This window comes from Ictidomys tridecemlineatus, chromosome 2, assembly GCF_052094955.1.
Source record: "Ictidomys tridecemlineatus isolate mIctTri1 chromosome 2, mIctTri1.hap1, whole genome shotgun sequence".
Classification (NCBI taxonomy): domain Eukaryota; kingdom Metazoa; phylum Chordata; class Mammalia; order Rodentia; family Sciuridae; genus Ictidomys; species Ictidomys tridecemlineatus.
Genome location: NC_135478.1, coordinates 95,411,608 through 95,433,607, shown reverse-complemented (window position 1 = coordinate 95,433,607; position 22,000 = coordinate 95,411,608). Strand labels below are relative to the sequence as shown.

The window sequence follows — 22,000 nt, the reverse complement described above, 5'->3', positions numbered from 1 at the left end:
GCAGTATCATAATGCTCTGCTAAGAATGTCCCTCTCCCTCATCCAGTGCCTACCAATTTTGCATTGCCATCCCCCACAGCTCCATGGTGAGCATGGAGGCCTGTGGAATCCCTGCATCCTGTCCCCCATGAGTGGCCAGGACAGATGGCCAGGACACCATGCTTAGAGAGGCTCATCAGGAGCCCCTGTTGGCACTGAGCAAGGCTAGAAGACATAAGGATGAGTAGAAAGGGGTGGGGGACAACACACGAGTGGCCATGATTGAAAGTCCAGGGTTAATGCCACCACCACCTACCCTGAACACAAATACACTAGAGATCAATTATGAGACCTGTGAGCAGATCTGTCAATAGCCTCTCTCCTGACTTGGGCCTAAAAAATGCTCCTGCTCAACAAACAGATGTTTCTGGGATTTATATTTTTAGGATCTGATTGCTTTGTTTCTCCTCATGGTCTCCATCAAACCCTCAGTGTTCCAAAATTGTAGTACAGTTCACATTCACTGAGCAGAATGATGAAGCCCCAAGATGGGGAAGCTAGCTGAGACATTTCATCAAAAGCAAAGAAGAAGATAAACCCCTAACAAGTAACTATCAACATGTCAAGTAACCAGCACAGGAGAACGAGAAATACCCTCTCCCATCTTGTGCTGTAGATCAACATATATACACACTGAGCAAAGCCCACACCCACATCACACCCTTCTGTGTGTGCCCTTTGATTTTTCCTAACTAAACAGATCTGTGTCTCACTTTGACCCATCTTTACATCACCTTCTGTGAGGAATCAAAAGACTCTCATGTCGTAATTTGAGGTCTTCCTCCTCTTGGGGACTCCCTCTGCACCCTCCAGCCCTGTGACAGAACTGCAGAGGAGACAGAGGAATAAGGATTTGAAGATGATGTCCTCTTGACCTGGAAGATGCAGAAAGCCTCCATGAGCCAAGAAGTGGGTGGCCCCTAGCACCCAGAAAAAGTGAGATGATTTTCCCCTGAAGTCACCTTAGTTTTAAGAAAACTCACCTTCAGAAGGGTAGGGTGATCTACTGCTGTGGTTTTAGCCACTGTGCTTGTGCTCATTTGTTACGGCATCGATAGGCACAGATGCAGTTCCCTCACCTTCCTTTCTGGGCCACTGACTCCCCCTTTAGGACCCACTCCTCCCTGTGCACACCATCCTTCCTACAACAGAGCTTCGATCATGTCGAGCCCTGGCCAAGGGCCACCCAATGCCTAGGGAAGAAGACTGAACCTGCTGGGTTGGCATTCTTAATCATGACTGTCCACTCACCTTCCCAGTCCTGTTCTCTTCTGCGTCCCTCACAAGCTGTCTCCCCGAGAAGCCAGAGCACATCCATGCTTGGAGCCCAAGTCTCAGGATGGCTTTCTCACTGATCTCTCCGTTGACTGTCTATCATATCTCACTGCATCTCCAAATGCAAATTAAGGGGATAAACCAACAATTATCTCTCATCTGCAATGTTCTAAACATGGTGGTTTCATATATTTGATCTGATTAATGAGCAAGCAAAAGAGACCATGATTTTCTATCACACTTCAATTGTGATTAAGCAAGTCTGGAGTTCAGATTCAAAAAGAATGATCTTTATGAAGGGAAAAAAAGCCTGAATGTCATTCAGCCAACACATGGGTTGAATATGCATGCACGTGTGTGCATGTGGGCTGCGAAGAGGACATTTACAAGAGTAGACATACCGTCATCACTTGCCACAGTCTGGCTGGGAAAAATCACGAGCCACTCAAGCAGGAACATACTTTATTTCTGAACTCCACCAGCACACTCCCCAGGAGCTCTCTCGAATGCCACCCATGCAGCTCATCCAGGAACACACCACACCAACCGGAACTCCCACCACCGGAACTTTTCCAACCAATGCAAACTCTTCAGGAATCCCCACGAGAGCTCAAGCGGAACTCAACAGGAACTCCACCAGAACTCAAAAGTCATCATCTTAATGGCTCCCTGGCGTCACCTCTCAACCACTACTTCTGGCAAAAATGCCATGCATCATCCCAACTCTGCTGTGGCCCTCAACAGTCACTATTGGTGAGTACATTCCACATCCACTTTTATCTCAGGCAGTGCTCTGGTTTGGATCTGGAATTTCCCCCGAAGGCCCATGTGTTATGGTCCACAGTCAGTGGATCAGTGTGCATGCTAAAAAATGAAGGTCATTAACTTAAAATCATTTCAATGCGACTATAAACTATCATGAAGCAAAAGGTGGCAAGAAATATTTTGAAGTAACATTGCTTTCTTTTCAGATGAAAAAAGATGGCATACATTTCCAATTCATTTCAAGTTAAAGTAGCATGGATTTGGAGTTCTAATTATGTGATCTGTGCAGAATTATGAGGCATAAATTCAAAGAAGTATTTTGATGTTTTTTTCTCATTTCCTTTTTATTTCCTTTTTTTCTTCTGCTCTCAGACTGAAAGCTGAGTTGTCAAGGGAAAGACATGAAACTGCTTGAAGTCTAAATATCTCCAGGTATTGTTCTTCAGTGTCTATCATCGCTAAATATGGAGGTCTCTCACGGCAACAATTTGGGGGGCTGATCTAAAACACACCAGTATGATTTCAAATACAAAGCTGCCTGCTGCCAGGCAGACACCAGGCTTAGAGGTAGGAAGAGAGCCAGGTGACATGATAGCTTTTGTTGTCATTGGCCTTTTTCATTTATTTTTTTACTTTTTGTCTGGAAAATATTTTGGATTAATAAAAATATTTGAAAACAAATGTCATGCAAAATCTAACTCTACATCTTTTCCAGGAGTCCCCTGTTGATAATATTTTGCTCAGTTTGACTCATTCTTCCTTTGCCTCCTCCCTCCCTCCTTCTCCTTCCCTCCTTCTTAACCAGTTTCACGTGATGATAGCATCCTGTGAAGGCCCTGGAAGCCACCTGCTAATTCCTGTCTCCCTGAATTGACTATGGTGGGGCCCTCTTGTAAGAAGCAGTATATAATACTAATACTAAAATAATTGTTGTTATTATTATTATTATTTGAGTCTGGCTCATTTCAATCAATTAGACTCTTTTGAGTCTGGCTCATTTCAATCAATTAGCACAATATCCTCCAGCCACATCCAGGATAAAAACATTGATCAGAATGTCATTCATTTTCAAAACTGAATAATTTATATTCCCTTTTGCCCTTTGCTTCCCCTCCCCCATTTTGTCTGCCCCACTAGCCCTCAGAGTGCTGGTCCCTTACGGCCCCTTTGTTTTGATACCCGCATGACGAACCCCCTCCCAGACTTACATTCTAGAATCTTTCTGGCTATTCTTCTGCTTATTGAGCTATACAAATTTTAAAATCAACTTCGTGGCTCCAAGAAAACATTCCTTAAGATTTTCACTGGGACCACATTAAAGCTGTATGTGAAGTCAGAGATAATTGAGCTGTTGATAAGGTTGACATGTGTCACCTCAACTGAGGGGGGACCAACCCATTCAAGCTTATTTTTATCAGGAGACGTGTTTATGTTTTTCTGCATATTGGCTGCAAACTCCTCTGCTCCTGCTTGCCTATAAGTGTTTATTTCTTGTTTCTATTATAACTGAGGTACATGGATTAACTTCATCTTCTACCTGGCTATTATTTGTGCATATATACACACTATTGATTTTGTATGTTAATGTTATGTTTTCCTGTCCTGTGGACATCTTTTGGGTTAATTTTATCATTGATTCTGTAGCTACCTAATCAGGTCTTCTCTGTTTTATTTCTTCTTCCTAACTTTGATGACCATAATCATTTTCTTCATCTAATTGTCTGACAAGTACCTCAAGATCACTTACATTATGGTGGAAATGGTTGACCTTCTTGCCTTGCTCATAGTTTCACTGGGATCCTTCAAGGGTCCCCACATTATGTCAACTGTTGGCTTTAACACTGACATCCAAACACCCCACTTTTATTTTCTCAGTGTTTGTCATTAGGATTGCATGTTGAATTGCCATTTCGGTGTCTGTGGACATAAATGCTCTTTCTGTTTCCTCTTCTTCCTTCCCTGTCAGCCCAACAGCCGGTGGCTGGCTTGCCAGGGATGGATGGAAGGGAAGTGAACAGAGAGGGTCCGTGAGGCTCTTATGCAGGTGGCTTCTCAAGCTGGTGTCATGCTCTGGTCTTGTGAAGGTGGACTCCATTTCCTGTGGGCACTTCCTTACCTTTCCTAGGTCTCCTGCTGGACTCCTTGGTGAGACATCCTCTGGTCCACTCACAGTGGGCTGCTTTTGTCTTCTCTCCCCTCTCTCCTCTCCCCTACTTCCATTTATCCTCCATCCACCCAGGACAGACACTCATTTTCCCACTGCTTTCCCAAAGAGGTCCCTGAAAGTCCTCGTAGATATTTAGGCTGCCCTGTCATCCTGCATGGGTAGGTTATCTTATATTATTTTCATCAAAACCACCCCAGGCAATTTCTGTTGTTGTGGCTTAATTATTGATATTACCCTCTTTACTCTCCCAAGTCCCTGTTGAGCTACATGGCATGACTATCCCAGGCCTGGAACGCAGGTGCACATGTCCTTCTAACCAGAGCACCAGGTCCCTCCTCACAGAGCAGCCTCCAGACCCTCTGCCACCAGGCAGGTTACAAAGCCCCCTGCACATTTCTGGAGAAGAAATTGTACCATAGTCCATGACATCTCCATGTTTCAAGTTGTCCATGTGGCCCATGAGTCAGTAAATAAAGAAAGCAGCAGCCCCCAATCTCCCCACCTTAGGAGTGGCAGCTCTCATGAAAGATACTTCTTTTCTCCCATAACTTCTACCCTGTTGTATAAACAAATCCAAGATGGCCTCTGGACAGTGGCCACCAGGTTGTTTACTTCTTTATAACAGGCTGGGATCTGTTAGCTTGAAAGCCTGCCAGAGCCAAACTCAAACTTTTACACATCTCATTGTTATTAGCACAGCCTCAATAAGCATATTTTTAGCCATCAAAAGCCTGCCTGCCTGGTGTGCTCTGCAAAGTGGTATCCAACATCTGCCAGCCACAGATAAGACAAATCCTGCAGCAATAAAGACCCCCAAGTGGCTCCTATGCTTCTGAGCTCTCTGACATGGAGACCCCCACCATGCAGTTGAGCCACAGAAGCTAGATACATGAGCATCATTTCCACCAGGAATCCTCTGGCTCTCATCCCTTCTGGGTGGTGGCCCCCACACCTCTGGACTGTCTCATGCTATGAGGGGCTTCCTCTACCTGTCAATGTGTCAGTGTGTCATACCAACAAGGTGTGAGTGCTAGCATCGCTGGGTGGTCAGATCTTGGTCCCTGATAGCCCACCCAATCCTGAGACTCTTCTAATCTTCCCACTTACTCCCTCCTGCCTGCTTTGAAAGGCAAAGAGACTGTGAGTTGGTAAATAAGTTTTTAGAGGCTCCTTTGAAAAATCTGCATGCTGGTCTCTTGCCTTGCTTGGGCGATGGTGAGAACATCCTGCTCCATGTGTGCGGAGCATCTTCTACAAATGCAACATCACAGGGGTACTTATTTTCTGGCATTAGGATCTAATCCGCTGGTGAGGTGTTATCCTGTGATCTCATTTACTCCTCACAACAAGGAAACCTATTAACATGAACTGAGATCAGGAAAGCTGAGGAGCAAAAGGGAAAGGGGTGAATCCTAACCACAGGCTGGGGCTGCTGGGGATTCTCCTCTGCTGCTCATCGACCAATGAGGATTTGATGGTGATCTGTAAAGGAGGAAGGTTGGAAGCACAAATGTCTGCTTACAGCTTTCCCCTGGGTTTCTTCTTAGTGACTCGTATCCTGGATGGGGCGTAGTTATTACAGGGCAAGTCCTACATATGCAGCAAATCCCTGCACGCTGTGTACTGGAGACTTATTTTCAGAGCTCTTTGGTGGCAGTTCTCCTGAGTGGTTTTTCCTGTGTTCTGAAATCAGAAACCCTGCATCAACATGCCAGTGTGGGAAACATGGCAGAAGAAATGGAGAGAAGAAAACTCCGTGCCTATACCCCAAGGGCTCTTCTGCCCGTGGCTGAGCTCAGCTGTCATAGAGTTTCATTCTGACAATGCCAACTCAGGTGACGCGGTGTGTTTTAGGCAAAGGAAGAAGCTCACAAGGCTGAAGGAAGACAGCAAAGGGAAGTTGGTGACACCAGGTAGGAGGAAAAGAATCAGGTCCTGGCTAGAGGTCTGCTAAGGTGTGGCGAGGCCTTTGAGTTTTATTCCAATCCAAAGGGGAAGGCTCTGATAGGTGTTCAGCAAGGAGAGATGATAGTTGATTTATGCCTTAAGATGACCACACTCTCCATGGAGAGTGGATTTCGGGAGATGAATACAAGTCAGCAGACTGGGGCCTTGAAGACCTCGGAGATGGTGTAGACACAGGGCCTCCATCGGGTCACATTGATTCTTTCTGAGCTCTGCTTCCCATTTCCCTTCCTAGGGCATCGACAGCAGGAGGCTACTGTGATGACTGAGGTTTAAGCACTCATGTCCCAAGAAGATTGATGGAGTCGTCAGCACCTTAGCATTGAAGAGCAGGACTCCAGGAAGAAAGAATAGAAAGAAGCACAATTCAGTCCCCAGTCCATCTACATGTCACCAGGCAGACTACATGAGTGACTATAAAAGACATATTCTAAGGCTAATGCCTGGAGCTGTGAACATGTCCCCAGTCAGCACACCTACAATAGAGTCGCTAAGATTTCTCTCTAAATCAGAGGCAATCTCTAAAATGGACAAAAAGACTCAGATTAAGATGTTGTTTAGCACTGGCTGGACACCTGCCACATCATTGTCACACCCACAAATGCAACACAGGCACACAGGGATGTAAAAAGAAATAGCAAAACTCAGCCCTGTAAGATCTCAGTACCAAGCCCAACCCCCAGAGATACCTGTCTGTGCTCAAAGGCTCTGAAAGAAATGACGTTTCCATTCTAGAGCTGGGTTAGCCAGTGAATCCCACAGAGCTGGTGCTTCTGCCTACCTGCTGGATGCTTGTGTAGCAGAGTCTTTTAGGACTGACTCAGCCCAAGGCCAGAAGCCTGGGTCGATTTGCTAATCTCAGAACCTCTCCTGTACAGCATGTTCTCATTTCGTTCATTTGTGCAACAGCATCAGGGAATTGTTTCACTTTGACCCTGAGCCCCTGGGATGTGAACACTGCATATCCCATTCATCGTATGCTATTTCTATGTTCCTAGGACTGTGAGATACAGTCTTAATGTCTTCCTGCTGGCGTTTTTCTAGGTGTGATGGTCACCTGTTAAATAGCTTGAGAGATACCAACAGAGCTATATCATTCTAAAGGGTGCCTGAGTGCCTTGTGCCTGGACTGTAAGAGTATCTTACCCCCAGACCCTCACACTGTGTGTGGACATGTTTATCCCTGCCCAGGCAATGCTCAGCTGGGACTTGCTGGCAAATCTGAAGTTAGAAATGGATATTTAGAACAAAGAGCTGAACAGTCTCTTCAACTCAGCCTATGCACATATGCACTGGAGACCATTTGAGTTTCTAAATCGAGAAAATGTAGCAATCTGATTGCCTGGAAGCCTTGGATTAGAAGAATTCTGAGAGGATCCCAAAGGAAACAGTGTTATTAAGGTGATGCTCAGAGATTTAAACGGGAGATTTCCCCCTGAGCAAAGCTCACATTATTGGAGGCCTGGGGATATATCTGATAATAAAGTAAGAATTTGAAGTTTGATTTAGAAAAAAGTATATCTAGATACATTAGCATAGGGTTTTGGCTTTGTGTTGTGACTTCATGAATAGGTAAGGTTTTCTTTCTAGATGCTTGCTAGCATCCCTTGGTAATAAAAATTGTCTAATTTTTTACAATTTCAATGGTTTCCATGTGCTGTTCTTATATTCTGTTATGATTTAGTAGCATTTCATTCTTTTTCAGAGGACTGAAATAACTAAATTTCCAAAGTCCAACTAAGAATTTTCTGTTTAAAAAAAAAATCCCTTCCTTGATTATAAATTTTAAGAAGAGCCTTCAGCTATGAAAGGGTTTTTCCAACTCCTTTTAATTCCATCCTCCACCTGCCAATCCTCCCCGCAACAAACACACACACACATGCACACACACACCTTTTCCCACCCTAAATGCCTGAGCTGGGAAGGGCTTCCTAATGTTAAACTCCTAATGCAAAGACTCACGAGTCCAGAATGGCACTCTTCACACCTGACCTCACCGTGTGAGAACAACCCAGAGACTGTTGGTACTTCACCTTTATTTCACCTCTGTGGATGTCTAAGATCACAGAAATCCCTGTTACTAAGCCTCATTTTATGGGTTAAATTATGTCCCCTAAAGACCTAACCTCTATACTTGTGGGCATCACTCCAGCAGATACTGGAGTGACCCAGGACCCAAGGGTTCCTGGAGCTGCCAAAAGTGGAAAGAGGCCAGGAAGGACCTCCCTAGAGCTTTCAGAGGGAACATGGCTCTGTCAACACTTTGAGTTTGCACAGCTAGACTCAGAACTTCTGTTGTTCCAAATCACAGTCTTGTGGTACTTTGTTAAAGAAGCTCTAGGAAACTAATACAGACACAACATTGGTAATATGTAGAGAAGCAACTAATGCACGTATTACTCAGAGCCTGAAGCAGGCTTCTCATCGCCCCAGTGACAGGGTCTGCCTCTGTGCTGCACATGCTCCGACAAGAATCCCCAGGTGTGTTCAATCTGGGGGATGGAAGTGGGGCCTTTAAGATAAGTTAAGGCAATCTGTCCTTCAGGTATTTGTACACAGGTTAGAAAAAGATTAATAGATACAGAAATATTTATCAAACAATAAAAGCTGTATCAATGCCCATATAGGACTTTTGCAAACAAATCAAAATAATTGTGATTTTCAGCGATTGAAGATTTTAGCATATGCAAAGGGAATTCAGTCAACATACAGTCTACCTACAACTTGTCCTGACACCAAGGGCAATCTCAAGAGGCCTGGCTCATTCCATCAATGCACATGAATTCCCATCCCTAAGGGGCTGTGGACGCCAGTTTCACCCTGAGTCTGCTTGGGATGCAGAGTCGGAAATGTGCTAATAACTAGAAACTTGGTTCTTTGCTTATTTATAACTTTATTTTTAATAAAACAAAACTGTTGTAAAGAAACTAATTTTCATATTTCTCTGTGCTCTAGAATACAGGGTTTAACATTTTTTTCACAGTTGTTTTACTGCAGTGTAACAGAAGCCCCTCCTGTGCCTGTGACTTAACAGGTACTTTCTAAGCATTTCTTCCATGAATTAATTCAGCTTCATTATCTTTTAAGGTAATTGAAATAAGAAGGTATACAACTATTAAAACCAAAATGCTTGCCATTTGGAATTCTTTTTATTCCTTAGATCCATATTTCCACCTAGTATTAGTATTTTCTTCTATCAAATGAATTTTTTTTTTATTTGGGGGGTGGTGAAGGGAGTGCAACTATATCCCAGCCCCTTCTATTTTTTAATTTAGAGACAGGGTCTTACTAAGTTGCACAGGCTGACCTGGAACTTGAGATTCTCCTGCCTGAGCTCCCAGAGAGGCTGGGATCCCAGGCCTGCTCCACCACATGCATCTCTGTGTGTGTGTGTATTTTAAATGCAGAGAAAAAAACCAACATTTTCAGACGTACAAATGTTCAGAGAATTTTGAGAAGACTTCACTTCAAAAAATGAATGAAAAATCAGTTGGTCTCCATGGCCTATGATCCAGCTACCCAGGAGGATGAGGCAGGAAGATTGTAAGTTCCTGGTCAGCCTGGGCAACAAAATGTAATTTTACTTAGCAATAAAAGAGAATAAAATCATGGCATTTGCAGGTAAATGGATGGCGTTAGAGAAGATAATGCTAAGTGAAGTTAGCCAATTCCCAAAAAACAAATGCTGAATGCTTTCTCTGATATAAAGAGGCTGACTCACAGTGGGGTAGGGAGAGGGAACATGAGAGAAATAGATAAATTTCAGATAGGGAAGAGGGGTGGGAGGGAAAGGGAGGGGGCATGGGGGTTAACAAGGATGGTGGAATGAGATGGACATCATTATCCAAAGTACATGTATGAAGACACAAATTGGTGTCAACATACTTTATATACAAAGAGAGATATGAAAAAATGTGCTGTATATGTGTAATAAGAATTGTAATGCATTTCACTTTTTTAAAAATCAATAAAAATAAATTTAAAAAAAAACTAAAAAGGGCTGGGTATTTAGCTTAGTGATAAAGCAACCTTGTGTTCAATCTCCAGAATCTCCCCCCCCCAAAAAAAAAGAGTAAAGAAATGAAAACATACACACATCTATTTCTGACTCTAGAATTCTAGTTTGACAGCTTTCTTTCTTTTCCTCGTTTGAAAATGGTGACTTTGTTTCTTCCTACTTGCCTTGCTTTTGACAAGAAACATACAATTCTCAGAGTTCTTATTGGTGTAACATTTCTTTTTCCCCTGGTTATTTCCAAGATTTTGCTTTGCAACTAGTTTTGAGCAATTGATTGTGAGAGTTCTCTGTATGATCTTAGAAAAAAAGAGTTTCCTCCTCTTGACTTTTATTGAGTTTCTTGGATCCCTGAGCTTATCGTTTCATTACATTATTTATTCAAATGATTTTCCAACCTCCCTGTTTTGAAAATTTCAATTACACACTTATCAGGTCACCTCATCTGAGCGTAATGAATCTCTGCTACTTTTTGTTTCCATTTCACAGGGTCTTTTTAGCTCTGTGTGTCTGAGTTTGGATAGTCTTGATCTCTTTGTATCACTTTCACTAATTTCTTCTTTGCCATTGTCTAACCTGCTGTCCACATTCCCAGCACAATTTTTCCTCTCGCACACATTGCAGATGTCATCTGGACCATTTCCACTTGTGTTTTTTTCATCTTTCAGTGTTCAGGCAATGTATTCAGCCTTTCTCCTGTTCTTTGAGCCCACAGAGTTCCTGTCTTAATGTCCTATGACTCTTATCCCGGCCTATGTCTGGTAGTAGGTCAGCTCAGCTGACTGACATTTCTTCTCCAGGGTTATCATTTTCTTGCATGACCGGTAATTTTTAACTGAAAGCAAAATTCTGTAAAATTTTCTCATGGAGAGCCACACACATTTTATTTCTCTATATTCATAAACTGTGTTTGCTGTGGAACACTATTAAAGGACTCAGAAATCATTGGATCTGTTTTGTTAGGCTTTTAGGATTTCTTCAGAAGGACTGGGGCAGCATGAATTTAGAGCTAAGAGCTGATTATTTCCCAATTTGGATTGCAGGCCTTATAAAGTGTCTCACCTTATTTGCATTTGAATTTTGAGGTCTTCTTGTTTCCCTGATATGGCAGAGACCACCCCAGGCTTTCTCATGGTACCATGGTCCTGCTCCCTGACTCTTCCATGTGGCCCTTCCATGTGGCCCTTAGATACTCAGTTCTAAGTTTTCCATGGGCAGGAACTGGTGCCGAAGTCTGGCTTGGCACAAATCAGGAGCCACTTGTCAAAAAGAAACTAACTTTATTTTTAGAACTACAAACGCCAAACAAAACAGCTCCAGGGAAAAACCCTCAGAGCCCAACTGCCACCACCGGCTTCCACAAGCCTCTCTCCCCCACACCAGCCTTTCAACCTCCCACAATCCTCCTCCTCTTGAGGCCGATTGGCTGGGTTGCGTGGGCAGAGCCAAAGAAGTCACCCAATGAGCAGCTCCGTGGAGGAGCCAATCAGCTAGATGTTGCTGGGGCAGCTGTGAGCCAATCATCAGCTGGCAGTCTGAAGGGCAGGGAAACAGCCCAATGAACATCACCGCAGAGGAGCCAATCAGCTAGATGTTGCTGGGGCAGTCTGAAGCTTGCTGGCAGCTGGAAGTTTGCTGGGGCCCCTTTGGCTGTGGCTCTCAACATCTCCCCCTCTCTGTTTAAACAACAAGCATGTGGCTTATGGACCGTGCCTGCCTTAGGTTGTCCAATACATATGGTCCTTACCCGTCTTCGGATGAGCTGACCTCAGGGCGTCAGCCTCCTGTCTTAGGTTGGTACCATTGTAATTGGATCTTACCCGTCATTGACTACCGGTCCAGTATACAGCCACACCTGTGGAGAGGTCTCAGCGGGGGGTGGGGGGTGGGGGTGGTGAGGTTCTTTGCCTCACCTCTGTTGACCCCCAAATTTTAGCTGAATGATCATGACAAGCAGAAGGGAGGAAGATATACCAAGTCAATTGACGGCTCCTTTTGGGAAAATTGTACCACCGATGATATCATCAGCAAAAATACCCCAACACTACCACAAGTCGCTGCACCAACAGATAGTTCACAATGCATATAAGTGACACATAGTTCTGTAAGCAGTTCAGTGCAAGTTCTGTAAGCAGTTCAGTGATGGCTATTGCAGAAACTGTAGATTAGTTTTATCTTTGTCTTCACCGGCACAGGGATGAAGATAGGAATTCTGGCAATAATGACTAAAGAAAAAATTAGGTAACATTCCAGAAGACACTAAAAGAAAACAATTTTCTTAACAATTTATATTATCTTCATTTGAAGATAGAAATTCTGGCAATAATGGCTAAAGAAAAAATTAGGTAACATTTCAGAAGGCACTAAAAGAAAACAATTTTCTTAACAATTTACATTATAGTGAAGAGAATTATTAAATATAATGAAAACGAAAGGTGAGAGTAAACAAACAGATCTGTTAACCTCCTTTTTTGTTTACATATTAAAACAATTCTTAACAGTTATTTACCCAATTTAAATTAAACCATTTAAATCACGTGAATAAAAAAAAATATTTGGATCCATCTTTTCATGAGCGCTCATCATATATAATATATGGAAATACATACATTGGACATACGTACATTCAAACATATAACACAAAACACAAGTGTGCACACATAATATAATACATACAACACATAACATAATAGTAAAGGCCTTATAACTTTTTACAGGTAAAATCTCTATTGCAATGTTTAAAAACTCTATAGTCAAAAAAAAAAAAAATAGAACTGATCAGCAAAACATTAACCTAGGTCTGTATGAGCTCAAAAAAATAAAATAGAACTTCATGATATGGGAAAGGGCAATAATAAAATAGATATTGAAAAAAGCATCCTGGTTCTGTCGCAGATGTAAGGATAGCCAAATTGGAGTTTTGGATATCAGCTATTATGGATTTGAGCTAAATCATCTTCTTTTTGGTCTGTAGAAATCGCTTTAGTTAATCTCTCTGGAATCCAAATCGGCTGCTGTTCTCCCTGTGGAAACACAAAAACAGACCCCCGACTCCAGACAATCACTGGGTCAGGATTTTAGTTAATCTCTCCGGAATCCAAATCAGCTGCTGTTCTGGGTCAGAACCTTGGTTAATCTCTCTGGAATCCAAATCGGCTGCTGTTCTGGGTCAGAACCTTGGTTAATCTCTCTGGAATCCAAATCGGCTGCTGTTCTTCCTGTGGAAACACACAAACAGACCCCCGATTCCAGACAATTACTGGGTCAGGACCTTTCCATTGTCCTGTTAGAATATCTTTCCAAAGTACCTTGGGCTTATGTACATTTTTTGGACACATATGCCTTTCTGCAGCACTAAGTCCTGATGAATCCAAATTTAAAAAGTTTAGAGTAAAAAGGGTTATTTTAAGTTTATCTTTGGGGAATATATACCCCTTCCCAATTCCATCTTTTTGCTTTAATAAATACATTTTAATAGTTTGATGAGCTCTTTCAACTATGCCTTGTCCCTGTGGATTGTATGGGATTCCTGTTATATGAGTAATGCCAAATGATGAGCAAAATTGTTTAAAAGAAGTAGACGTATAACCAGGGGCATTATCTGTTTTTAACTGTTTTGGAATGCCCACAGTGGCAAAATTTTGTAAGCAATGAGCTATAACATCTTTAGTTTTTTCGCCGGCATGAAGGGAGCCCATCAAAAATCCAGAAGAAGTATCAACTGTAACATGCAAATATTTTAATTTTCCAAATTCTGGCAAGTGTGTGACGTCCATCTGCCAAATATGGTTAGGCATCAATCCTCTAGGATTGACTCCAAGATTAACTTGTGGTAAAAAGGTCACACAATTTTGACATTGTTTTATTATTTGTCTAGCTTGTTCCTTAGTTATTTTAAAACGCTTTTGTAAAGTATTAGCATTGACATGGAATCTTTCATGAAAATTTATAGCTTCTTCTAGTACAGAGAAAATATGTATGTCACGTGTAGTTTTATCTGCTAAATCATTGCCTAAACTAAGGGCTCCAGGCAATCCTGTATGTGCCCTGATATGTCCTATAAAGAATGGATCTTTTCTGTCCCAGATTAAACTTTGTATAGTGGAAAACAAAGAGAAAACAGTAGAAGAAGGGGAAATTCTACCAGCATCTTCAAGGGATACTATAGCATTAACTATATACTGGCTATCAGAAAATAAATTAAATACAGAATCTTTAAACATCACAAAAGTTTGTAATACTGCATTAAGCTCTACCTTTTGAGCTGATTGTTTGGGTACTAAAAATGTAAAAGTTTGATCAGGTGTAACTATTGCTGCTGTACCATTATTTGACCCATCAGTGAATATATTTGGAGCATTCATGATAGGTGTTTTTCTTGTCATTTTTGGAAAAATTACAGGATGCAATGACCAAAAAGACAATAAAGGATTAGATGGTAAGTGGTTATCAAATGAAACATTAGATTTGCACATTATTATTGCCCAAGTATTTAACTCATTAGCTAATTCATCAATTTGATTCATAGTATATGGAGTAATAATTTTATGGGGAGAAATTCCAAACACTGCCTTTGCTGTTTTTATTCCTTTGAGTATTAATTGACCTACAGCCTCAGGATACCTAGTAAGAATAGTGTTAGGAGAATAAGATAAATGTATCCATAATAATGGACCTTCTTGCCAAAATACTCCTGTAGGAATATATTTTGTTGGTAGTACAATAAATAATAAAGGCAAACTTATATCAATTCTATCCAAATGCATATTTTCCATATATGTTTCAATGATTTTTAATGCCTTTCTTGCTTCAGGCGTTAACATTCGGGGTGAATTTGGATCTGATGGACCTTTTAGGATATCAAATAAAGGTCCCAATTCTCCTGTTGGAATACCTAGATAAGGCCTTATCCAATTTATGTCTCCTAATAACTTTTGAAAGTCATTAAGTGATTTGAGTTGATCTACTCGTATTTGAATTTTTGGTGGACGAACCATGGTTGAGGATAATAGAACTCCTAAATAATTAATTGGAAAATTTAATTGCACTTTATCTATTGCTATCTCTAGATTATAATTTTTTAATAAGTTTGTAAGTGTGGCATAACATTCTAGCAATGTGTTTTTAGCTTTGTGTGCCAATAACACATCATCCATATAGTGAAATATTTGTAGTTCAGGATTTTGATTTCTAAGTGGCTGGATTACTTTGTTAACATAAATTTGACACATAGTTGGGCTGTTAGCCATCCCTTGAGGGAGTACTTTCCATTCATATCTCTGATCAGGACCTTCATGATTTAGTGCAGGGATAGTAAATGCAAAACGTGGACTATCCTCAGGATGAATTGGAATTGAAAAAAAACAATCTTTAATATCTATAACTAAAACATACCAGGTTTTTGGCAAAGCAGACAATTGAGGAATCCCCGATTGAGCAGGTCCCATAATGACCATTTCATTGTTAATGGCTCTTAAATCTTGCAGTAATCTCCATTTACCAGATTTCTTTTTGATGACAAAAATGGGAGTATTATGGGGAGATACAGAAGGTTGTATATGTCCTTCCACTAATTGTTGTTTGACCAGATCATGGGCTACTTGTGTCTTTTCTTTAGTCAAGGGCCACTGAAGAACCCATACTGGCCTTTCTGATTTCCATGTAATTTTTATTGTCTCAGTGGCCCTTTGTGAAAATCCAACCCATGTCTGTCTGTTCCTTGATCTATTTGTATTGGTGCTGCTATACATTGTTCTTGTCTTTCTAATCTTTTTCCTTTCCTAAAACCTTGTCTAGCCATAATAGTGGGTGCATTTTGATTGATATTATTTGTTAATGTCAAACCTAATTGATCTAAGACATCTCGTCCCCATAAATTTACGGGAAGATGATCCAATACATATGGCTGTATAGTTCCTTCACATCCTTCAGGATCCTTCCAATCTAATAGCATTGCACTTCTATCGGGATTAGTCGCCACTCCTAGGCCTCGAAGCGATTGAGTGGCTTGTTGTAATGGCCAATGTTTTGGCCATTCTTGACGAGAGATGATGCTAAGATCTGCACCTGTATCCAGTAGCCCATTAAATTCATGTCCTTGAATATTTAGTTTTAGCATGGGGCGAGAATCTAAATTTAAAGAAAGCATAGCCCAATCTACACCTGTGGAGCCTAATCCCTTGGAACCTCTTTCTACAACATGACTGGAAAATTTATCATGTAGGCTTGGTATTATTAGTAACTGTGCTATTCTATCTCCTGGTGAAATTACTGATATACCCTTTGGAGAACTGGCTATAATTTTTATTTCACCTTCATAATTGGAATCAATTACCCCAGGACTTATCAAAAGTCCTTTTAGAGTAGAAGAGCTGCGTCCCAATAATAAGCCTACTGTTCCTTTGGGAAGAGGTCCTTTTACCCCTGTGGGAATGATTTGAACTCCCATCTCTGGAGTTAGTACTGAGTTGGTGGAGGCGCAGATGTCCAACCCTGCGCTCCCTCTGGTTTGTCTGATGAGGGATCTGATGTGCTGGGCACTACCCTGATGGGGTTGCTGGGGTTGCTGGGTTCCTCCAGTGCTCCATATATTTGTGGTTTGGGGCCCCGGAGCATTGGGGCCCCCTGTCCATTTTTTGGCAACGGAGCCCGATGCCTTTGTCCACGATATTGTGGATAAACACCCTGTCCTTGTTCGTTTTTTGATAATGGAGTACCCTCTATGGTGGTTTGAGGACGGTATTCATTAGCCCAATATAATGGAGTACCCTCTATGGTGGTTTGAGAACGGCATTCATTAGCCCAATGTCTCCCTCTACGGCATCGTGGGCAAATACCCGGTATTCTACTTGTTTGATACCTAGTTTTGTTAAACCCTCCTCCTATGGGGCAATTCCTTTTAAAATGTCCTGTTTGTTGACAATTGTAGCATGTTCTTGGCCTGGCATCTAAAGCCTGTTTTACTGCAGCTGCCACAATTTGCCCTTGTTCATTAATGTCTCTGGCATCTAAAACCTGTTTTACTGCAGCTGCCACAATTTGCCCTTGTTCATTAATGTCTCTGGCATCTAAAGCCTGTTTTACTGCAGCTGCCACAATTTGCCCTTGTTCATTAATGTCTCTGGCATCTAAAGCCTGTTTTACTGCAGCTGCCACAATTTGCCCTTGTTCATTAATGTCTCTGGCATCTAAAGCTTGTTTTACTGCAGCTGCCACAATTTGCCCTTGTTCATTAATGTCTCTACATAATTTAATATATGTGTTTAAATCTTCCTGTTTCCATGGTCTAATGATATCTCTACACCAACGATTCGCTTGGTCATAAGCCAGTTGTTTTATTAATGGCATTGCTTGTTCTGTATTCCCAAAAACTCTGGTAGCTGTTTGAATAAGCCTATCTACAAATTCAGCATAAGGTTCATTAGCTCCTTGTATTATCTTAGATAATTGACCTTGTAAACCTCCAGGTTCTTGTAAAGTCTTCCATGCCCTAACTGCATCTACAGCAATTTGTAAATATACACCAGGATCATATGCAAGTTGTTGCTGCCGATCCTCATAAGGTCCCTTTCCTAACAACATATCTAGATTTCTCTGAGGATAACCAGCTGCTGCATTTCGACTAGCCGTCTCCTTGCAAAATTCCTCATTGGCAACCTTCCATAACAGGTATTGTCCTCCATTTAGCACAGCTTTACACAAACTAGCCCAATCTGCTGGCGTCATGCTTAAGTTGGTAATGGATTCGACCAAGCTTACAGTGAAGGGTGCTTGAGGACCATAGGTTGTTACAGCCTCTTTTAGCTCCTTCACTGATTTGAAATTTAAACCCTGGTAAGTTCGCTGCCCTCCTACCTCAAATACAGGGCATACTTGAGATCCTGTCTCAGGATCCCAACTATCAACTGCGGGGGTTGGGAGTCTCTTAGCATATGGAGGTGGTGCTGTTGACTGGACACTTATGCCCTCTGGTGATAGAGTGCTGTTAGTAGCAGTCTCCTGTAGAGGTGGCGCTGTTGGTTGAACACTTACGCCCTCTGGTGATAGAATGCTGTTAGTAGCAGTCTCCTGTAGAGGTGGTGCTGTTGGTTGGACACTTACGCTCTCTAATAAAAGGGTCTTATTAGCAGTCACCTGTTTTAACTTTTCCCCTGATAGATTTTTCTGCTCTAAACTTCCTTCCTCTGTCTCACTATCTCGAAAGACCTTCTCTTTTACTTGAATCTTTTCCTCTTTCTGACTAGCTCGAGCTTTTACTTGAATCTTTTCCTCTGTCTGACTAACTTGAGAGACTTCCTCTTCTACTTGAATCAATATGTCTTCTTCTTCCTCTACCTCTGTCTGAACTGAAGGCTTTGGACTAAGCAAATCAGATATGTACGTCCACAATGTCAATGTGCCAACTGGCAGAGTCCCTGGGCTGTTCTTTTCTATTCTTTTTAAATCTTCACCATGATGGTTCCATTGTGATATATCTAACAACTCCTCCTTAAAAAGCCATGGGCTATATTCTTGTATTATATCAACGTATGCCCTGACTGCTCTTGATTTTACTGGGAAGCTTCCTTCCTTTAACAATTTACTTAACAGTCTTTCGGTTTGTTTTTTACTAATTGCTGATCCCGTATTTCTACTATAATACAACCCAGCAAGATAACAGCAAATAAAACCGAGACAGAATCCAATAAAAATGGAACCACACAAAATCATTATATCAGCCTTTCTATCCTCCTGACATATGTATCCGTCCTTTCTCCCTATCTGTTCCTCAAACGCAAATAGTTTTTCCTCAGATGTGAGTGGTTTTTCTTCCCTCTTACTCATCTCCAGGGACAGGAAAGTTAAAACAAAAACGAAGCAAAACAAAAGAGGAGACTTAGAATGGCTCCCCATCCTCTCGCCCTGCCCTCAGGGGCGAGCAGTTTACTTACCCTCAGTTGCTCCCCGTGCGAGCCACCAAATGCCGAAGTCTGGCTTGGCACAAATCAGGAGCCACTTGTCAAAAAGAAACTAACTTTATTTTTAGAACTACAAACGCCAAACAAAACAGCTCCAGGGAAAAACCCTCAGAGCCCAACTGCCACCACCGGCTTCCACAAGCCTCTCTCCCCCACACCAGCCTTTCAACCTCCCACAATCCTCCTCCTCTTGAGGCCGATTGGCTGGGTTGCGTGGGCAGAGCCAAAGAAGTCACCCAATGAGCAGCTCCGTGGAGGAGCCAATCAGCTAGATGTTGCTGGGGCAGCTGTGAGCCAATCATCAGCTGGCAGTCTGAAGGGCAGGGAAACAGCCCAATGAACATCACCGCAGAGGAGCCAATCAGCTAGATGTTGCTGGGGCAGTCTGAAGCTTGCTGGCAGCTGGAAGTTTGCTGGGGCCCCTTTGGCTGTGGCTCTCAACAAACTGGGTTTCTCTTTTTAATCTCATCCTTCATGTGCAGGTCAGCACCCTCTGGACAGCTGGAAGGACCCCCCCCCCATAGGTCTCCAGAGACTTTGCTCTGCATCCTTCAGCTGCCTGGACCCTCTTGTCTGTCTCCTCACTTTGCAGTAGATGACCTCACCCTGCATTCTTCCTCCCTTCCTGTGGACACCCTCTAAAAGAAGTTTGGGACAGTTCTGGAATTCACCTCATTATTTTTCATTTTCTCAAGACTCACTCTCCTTGGTGGCCCATATTCTGCGCATTTGAAATTGTTTCCTATACTTTTCTGATCATTTAACTCATTAATTTATATTTTACGTAGAAGGGTGAACTATTTATTTTTACTCCCTTTCCTGGAAGCTCCTGAACATATTTTATTGGAAAAAAATAAGATAAAATAACACAGCACTGCAGAACACATATTATCACAAACAGACATGCAGAAAGCTTGCCTCTTTCAGATTCCCAGTTCGTGGCTCTGAATGTGTTCCTTTGGTTTACCGTTTCAACATGTTATTAAGATGATCAATTGTGTTTGGTCCTTTACATAGCACGAGTTTAGAAAGATGAGAATTGCATCTTGTATCTGCCCTTTTACTATTCTTTAATTTTAAAGTCCTTTTTAAATATTTTTAACATTTAGGATTAAAAGAACTATAAAATCAAAATAGATAGCTTAAAATAAAACATTTAAATGCATTCATAAAATATCAGGTTAAAATGCAAGTAAAATAAATAGGGTTAGTCTTTCAGGTAGAGCACTCATGTGTGTTTCTATGTGGGCAAGGAGAACCCTGTAATCCCCTGAGATAGCTACTTAACAGTTGAAGTAAGGTGATGATCTTCCATTGAAACTCAGTTCTAAGTTTTCCATGGGCAGGAACTGGGTTTCTCTTTTTAATCTCATCCAGTAATGTGTAGACCTTACTGTATACCAACAGTGTTTGTTTATTGGGTATATGGATGAGTAAGCTAATGTAGAGTCTAATGAAACAGGATATTTCAGCATCCCTACAAGAAAGAGATAGCTACCATGAACATCACCAGTGGGAGCCAGCTTCTTCAACTCACCTGAAGGGAAAGCCTCTCCTTTTCCACACATGACCTCTTCATGGATTTAGAAATCGGCATCTCAGGAAACAGTCACTCCTAAATAAGCATTAATTTGTGACACACAAAGAATAAGTGAGGAAAGTCAATGGAGTGGGTTCATGAGACAAGAGGGCAAGTGACGTTGGAAATAAATGAGAAGTCCCGGGTTCTTACAGGATTCTCAGACTGAGAGGTGAATGCTCAGGGTTCATTCAGCAAGAGGCAACCTCCACAGGGTCATTATCGTTTCTTACACAACTTACTGTATAATTCATCTTTAAAGGCACAGCAGGACGAGAATGGTTTCTGCCTGAACCAATTACTTATGAATCTTTTCCCTGAAAAATCAAAAGCATGTTCAGAAGTCTCATCTAATTCACTTTGTGTTCAGCAGAGTTAGAAGAGCTGTCATGGTGATTTTCCCTTTAGAATCGTGGAACCTCTGACCTACAAAGTAGCCAACTAGGGGACAGAGACCACTGGAGATGGAGGCAGGAGCTGGGCTTTTCCAGTTCCTCTCAGGGTGAATCTAATCTGTGTTTCGTGGCTCTGCTAAAGTAGAAATGAGAATTCTCAAAATGGATTACTGTAAATTCCCATTTCCATTACCCAATAAAGTCTGTTTATTCTCTTATATTCCCACCTATTTCGTTGCCTACGGACAGCCAGGTGTTCAGACGGCAAAGAGCACAGGAAATGAGAGCTCTCTGCAGTGCACAGGGCTAGGGCACCCCCCTGCTCCAGAGCCACAGTGACAGCCTCGTCCTCACCATGGCCTGTGAGCATCTTCCTTCTGGCCCCCAAAGGCCACCTGGAGTCCCCATGCCCCATCCATCCCTCTGCATCAGGTTACTGTCACTCTGTCTTCTTGCTGCTCCTCAAGCAGCTTAGATTTCCTCTCAGGTTGGGCTGCTTGTTTTTGTTCCACTCTGTTCTGGATCAATCTTCTGTTCCACTTAATTTTGTTTGATCCCTGGTCTTTATTTGGGTGTTAGTTAGTACAAATACTCTCTCTCTCTCTCTCTGGAGGCATTGGCCATGACCACTCAACCTACTTTTCCCTCCCCTCCACTTCACCTTCCCCAAACTGCCGGCACTACTGCTCACACACCATTATCTTTACCTAAGTTATAATCAGCTGTGTCCATCCCTTCCAGGAAGACTCTAACTGTCCTTGTCAGAACCTAGAATTCTGCCTACCCAGGCACATCCTCAAGTAGCATTTGTGAGAATCGTAAAGTAAGCATTAAAGCAGGATG

The 22,000-nt window shown here is 42.0% G+C and overlaps 1 long non-coding RNA gene across 1 annotated transcript; it reads right to left on the bottom strand.

Annotated features, from left to right (window-relative positions):
- Nucleotides 1-11,486: 11,486 nt before the first annotated feature.
- LOC144375270 (uncharacterized) lies at nt 11,487-19,624 on the bottom strand. The gene is made up of 2 exons (XR_013434885.1): nt 19,157-19,624; nt 11,487-13,444 (listed from the first exon to the last, which is right to left on the bottom strand). It is a non-coding gene; the product is annotated as an uncharacterized LOC144375270 (long non-coding RNA).
- Nucleotides 19,625-22,000: the final 2,376 nt, after the last annotated feature.